General features: G+C 42.6%; 1 long non-coding RNA gene across 3 annotated transcripts in view; it reads left to right on the forward strand.

The window, feature by feature from the left end:
• LOC136794359 (uncharacterized) overlaps positions 1 to 5,608 on the forward strand; it is a 103,254-nt gene extending 97,646 nt beyond the window's left edge. For 2 of the 3 annotated variants that reach the window (XR_010841017.1, XR_010841016.1), the window contains one exon: positions 3,961 to 5,608. This is a non-coding gene — a long non-coding RNA (uncharacterized lncRNA). The remainder of the gene's footprint in view (positions 1 to 3,960) is intronic. The other variant, XR_010841018.1, reaches the window with a different exon arrangement.
• The last annotated feature ends 392 nt before the right edge of the window (positions 5,609 to 6,000 follow it).

The following is a 6,000-nucleotide window of genomic DNA, read 5'->3' on the forward strand; positions in this document are numbered from 1 at the left end:
TCTATTGAAAGACTTGGAATCAAAAGGGAAAAAAACTTCACGTATTGAGGTGTGAGGAAATCTCTCTGGCTTATACATGGTTTAACTTAAATTATACTGACCAGAGTGGCCTGTTTTGTGGCCTTTTAGATACGAATTGTACATCTGCTTTGGCATTGAGGAAGGGAATGCATTTTACAGTCAAAAAGGAGTAGTAACTATGGTTCAGACATCCAAGATAAACCTAAGTGACCTTTGTAGATGTGATTTAGATGCATTCCTGAATTCTTTTTCTGTTTTCTTTTTAAGTCTTTTTTGGATGTGGACCATTTTTTAAGTCTATTGAATTTGTTACAATATTGTTTCTGTTTCATGTTTTGGTTTTTAGGCCACGAGGCATGTGAGATCTTAGCTCCCTGCCCAGGGCTCAAACCGGCACCCTCTGTGTTAGAAGGCGAAGTCTTAACCATTGAGCCACCAGATAAGTCCCCGCATAACTGTATTGTTGAAATTGAATTTCTGAGCTACATCAGACTCAGGATGCCACTAGCTATTCTGAAAACAATGTCTGCTGGTAGCTGCAACCGTACGTTTTCAAGGACTCCTATCTTAACTATTAAAGTTCAAACAGTGACTTTAGATCAGATACTAATAGAAAGATGAGACATATGTGTAGTGTTCAGTAGCTTCTGTTATGGATATGTCAATACTACATCAGAAGTTAAAACCTACTTAGGTAGAATTAGACAACTGGCTACGAAGTCTCTCTGAAGTGCCAGTTCCAGACCAGGTTTCAGGCTTATTCTGCTGAATTCCTAAGGGGATGCACACTTTGGGATGGCATCAGGACTTTAGTAAGGACAGTGTCAGGACCATGGTAAGAGATGGATCAAGATATTAGCTCAGGATAGTGTCAGCACGTTAGTTATTGGCGGCAGCAAGGCTGATGTTAGGGACAGCTTTAGGGCCTTAGTTAGGGACAGCATCAGAACCTGAGATAGACCAAATATCAAGGCCTAGGCTAAGACTAGGGTCAGGGCCTTTGTTAGGGACAATGACAAGGCCAGGGTTAGGCCTAGCATGAGGATGTGAGTTAGGGACAACCTCAGGGCCTCACTTCGGGACAGTGTCAGGGCTTACTTAGGGAAAGGGTCAGTTAGGGTTAGGGTTAGGGCACAGGTTAGGATTAGGGTAAAGATTAGGCTATGGCTACGGGTTAGGGTTTTAAGGGTTAGGGCACGGTTTAGGATTAGGGTACGGCTTAGGTTTAAGCATTTGGGTTAGGGTTAGGGCACAGGTTAGGATTAGGGTAAAGATTGGGGTATGGATACGTGTTAGTGTACGAGTTAGGATTAGCGTACAGGTTAGAGTTAAGTTTAGGGTTAGGGCACGGGTTGGGATTAGGGTATAGTTTAAGGTATGTCTATGGGTTAGAGTTAGTGTATGGGTTAGATTTAGGGTATGCTTTAGGGTTGGGGTATTTATGAAACCTCTCCCACTCTCCCGATATCACTTAGCAGGTAAAGTAATATTATTTTGGCTCCAGGAATGGAGAAGAATATAGACGCTAGGATAAGACAAATAACACACACATTATAAATAAATCTCATTAGGATTTTGTTTGTAACCTGTACATTAAAACACTAGTGCTTAGGAAATCTATTGGAGGCAGAAGCAGTAAAGGGTAGTTTTATGGGAATAACATCACAGATTTTCTGTAGAATACACAGATTTTGACTGGTTAGCAAGTCAAGGAGGCATGCTTTTGTTCTGAAGATATAAACCCTCATCTAAATTGAGCTCTTATTGGAAGTTAGACATTTTCTCTTGCTGTTGTATTGTTTTGTATTTGCATGATTATTCTGCTTGCATCTCCCTTGTTAAACCGTTGATTTGCGAAAGAGTGCCATTACTGAAAGGAGGTAACAGAATTTTTCTCAAAAACAGAAGGAAATGGTTCTCACCTAACTATTAAGAAATAATCTCTATACTGGTGTACGGACAGAATTATGATTCAGGGATAATAATCCTATGTTGTAACAAGGGAAATTTAAAAAGATTAAGGGAAAAGATAATATTTTACCACTTGCCATCCTTTCCCACTCTCTGAAATGACCAGTATAATGTGGAGAATTCTCATTTCATCTGTAAGGAATGCATGAATTAGGATATGGGGGTTAACAGATAAGTACTGATACATATGAAAGACATAATCAAAAAACACCTAAGGAATACAGAGAGAGGTCGACTCAACACTCTGTACTAACCTACACGGGAAAGGATCCAAAGATGAATAGATCGATACATACATATAATGAACCAGATGCTGTACACCTAGAACACACACCACATTTTTATCCAATTGGCTGTGATACTAGATAACAATTAAATTTTTAAAAACACACAAGAAGTAAGGAGATATAAGCTCTTGGGGGCTTGCCCTGGCACACTGCACTCTCATTTGCAGCCTACGAACACAATTTCCAGGAAGCCTCTGTTGCAGGAAAACCCAGAGTTGGAAATGGAGAAATGCTGCCGCCTTGTGGCCGTTTCCCGCAAGAGCGCCTTTAAACGCATAGCTATGGGTCACTTAACATTCACAAGGACTCAGGCCTCTAAAAGACACCTGCCCTCAAAAAAAAAAAAAAATGTCCTGAGCTCGGCAGTGGTGAAAAAAATTCAAAGCAGGCAAATGTGTCAAAGAGATAGTATGAAGAGGTAAGTTTTACTCACTCTTTATCAAAAAAAGCAAAATGGAGAAAAGCTCAACACCAGGAATGATCAGACTCCTCTAACCTACAAAAAGCTTTCAGCTCACCCAAGTTAACTACCGTCAGCCAAAAGACTACAAACAATAAATGCTGAAGGGGTTTTAGAGAACTCTGTTCCCTCTGTCTGTGGAGGACATGTCTAGTTGTAACAGCCAATAATGAGAACAGAAAGGAGCTGCGTTTTCAATTAAAAATTGAGCCACCCTTCCATCCAGAACACCCACAGCTGAGCCTCTCACCCGAGAAGACAGGCTGCAAGAGATGCACTCCACGAGTTTTCACAGTAGCCAAGACACCGAAGCAACCCAAATGTCCATCAACAGATGAATGGATAAGAAGAGCTGGTCCGTGGACACAGTGGACTATTAGCCATGGAAAACAAGGAAACACTGCTCTTTGAGGCACCCGAGATGAGCCTAGAGATCATCACAGAACATGAGTTAAGTCGGAAAGCAAAAGGCATACCGTATGACATCACGTATAGGCGTTATCTAACAGCTGACACAAATGAACATATTTCCACAAAGAAAGACACTCACACACTTAGAAAACAAACTAAGCTTATGTAAAATGAAAGGTGGGGGGAATGGATAAATTAAGATTAGTGTCACCATATGTGTACAAATACATATTAAATATATATATCAAACAGACCGACCATATAGCAAGGGAGGTCACCAGAACACTCTGCAATAATTTACATGGGAAGAGGATCTGTACAAGAATATATATATATATATATATATATATATATATATATATATATATAAAACGTACAAATGAACCAGATTCTGTACATCTAGGACCAACAATATTCTAATCATTACCCCGATTTAAACAAATTAAAAGAGCGAACAAGAAGTAATGTGACATACACTTCTGGGGTTTTTTCCTGGCACATTCCATTCTAATTGACAACCTGGGAACAGGACTTCCAGAAGGCTCTGCTGCCCTAGTAACCAGATGTGGGAATGTAGCAATGCTGACGCCTTGTGGCCGTTTCCCACAGCAGCAGCTTTAAAGTCAGTGCTAATGGTCACTCAATATTCACACCCATTGCAGGCTTGTAAATGACACCTGCCCTCCAAAACAAAATCCTGGGGTCGAAAATCGACCAAAAAAGTCTAAAGAGGGCAACCTTCCAAGAAGACAATTTCGAGAGGTTTATTGTACTCACGGTTTTTTTTTTTTTTCTGTTTTTGTTTAACAGAATAAAAAAAAGGCGTGGAAAAATGCTGAACCTTAGGAATTATTAGACACGAAAATACACGTTACGAAAACCTATCATGTCACACGACTCAGCATGGCCATCAGCAAAACTTCTGCAAACAAGAAATGCTGAAGGGGTGGTGAAGAAATGCGTACCCTCGGTTCTAAGTGGGACGTGGTAAGAGCCCCTAAGGAGAAGTTGCCTGGAAAGGGTCAACATTGAGCGACCGTTCAATCAAGCACAGCCACTGCTGGGTCTATCACCTGAGAGGATGAGAATCAAAAAGACACGGGCTGGCAATCCTGCAATCCAGCAATGTTTACCATAGCCAACACTTGGAAGCAATGAAAATGCCCAGCCACAGAGGAATGCAGAAAGGAGCAGTGGTCCATGGACACAATGGAAGAGTCCTCCAGTGAAAAGTAGAAATTCCATTTTAAAAACAGATATAAGTAAGGAGACATCAGCTTTGGGGGGTTTCTCCAGACACATCCCACCGTCATTGATAACCGAGGAACACCACTGGCAGGAAGGTCTGTTTCACTAGTTACCAGAGTGGGAAACGCAGAAATGCTGCAGCCCTCTGGCCGTTCCCTGCAACGGCAGCTTGAAAACCCGTGCTAATGGTCACTTCGTGTGCACAAGGCCTGGAGGGCTGTCAATGAAACCTGCCCTCAAAATGTCTTGAGGGAGGTAGTGGCCAAAATATTTCAAAAGGCGGCACATAGTTCAAGAAAAGAATGTGATGAGGTAAGCTACACACACAGTTTGAAGAAAAAAAGGACATCCCTGAAAGCTCAATTTCAAGGCTTTATGAGACGCATGCAAATCCAAGCACAGAGGTATCGGCTCACACCAGTCAGAAGAACCATCAGCAACAAAACTACCCACAATTCATGCTGAAGGGGTTGTGGAGAAGTGCATACCCTCTAGGTTAAGTGGGACTTTGCCGCCAGCCGCGGCGGGTCCTCAAAGTGTAGCAACAATCGACGAGAGGGGGTAGGGAACTGAACGCACCAAGGTATGGGATCAGAAGGGCACAAGCAACTGACGCTTGCAAGGCAAGTTTAATAACAAAGCCTAGCCGTATATATACCCCTAAAGCAGGGAATTTGCTTCGTCACGCCTTATCGGCATCAGCTGGTTGGTTGGCTTCTCGGCTTAGTCACACCTTATCAGCATCAGCTGTTTGGTTGGCTGCTCGGCTTCTCCCTCAAAGGCACCAATTTCCCCTCCAGGGTTGCTTTTCCTAGCTTTAGGGAACAACCAGGGACTCCCAGTAACTGAGCAGGTCCCTGGAGCGATTTGGCCAAAGACCATCTCCTTTTGTATGTTCATACCATAAAGTCCAGGATGCATACCAAGGAGAGTACGGTCGGGCCCTGAGGCTTATGAGGGTCTTAGTGGCGCCTTCCTCAGAGGGCAATGCTCGCCACAGGACTTCACCTGGTAAGAGGCACTAATGGGAACAGAGTGGAGGTGCCTTTACAAGGTAAACACTGAGTTACGATATGATCCGGCAGGCCCACTCCTGGGCCTATAACCTAAGAAAGAAGACAGAAGTGGAAAGACACAGGCAGGCAAATCTGCATTGCAGGAGTATTACAATAGCCAGGACATGGAAGCAAGCAGAAAGTCCATCAACAGATGACTGCACAAAGAAGAACAGGGACCTGTACAGATGGAATGTTAGCCAAGGAACAAAAGGAAACAATGCCATCAACAGCACCATCGGTGAGGCTAGAGTTCATCACGCACCTTGCAGTAAGTCACAGAGCGAAAGATACATAGCCTACGATATCACTTATAGGTGTTCCCTGAAAATTGATATCACTGAAGATATTTCCACAGAGAAAGGCAATCACAGATGCAATAAACAGATTTATGGTTCACCCATGGACAGGTGTGAGAATTGTGTACATTAGGAAATTGGGTTTAAGAGAGAGATACAAACACAGGTGAAATACAAAATCACCAAAGGCCTACGGAATACCAAGAGAAGAGTACTCAACATTGTGTCATAAGCTACATGGGAAAAGG

Source organism: Kogia breviceps, chromosome 6 (assembly GCF_026419965.1).
Source record: "Kogia breviceps isolate mKogBre1 chromosome 6, mKogBre1 haplotype 1, whole genome shotgun sequence".
Taxonomy (NCBI): domain Eukaryota; kingdom Metazoa; phylum Chordata; class Mammalia; order Artiodactyla; family Physeteridae; genus Kogia; species Kogia breviceps.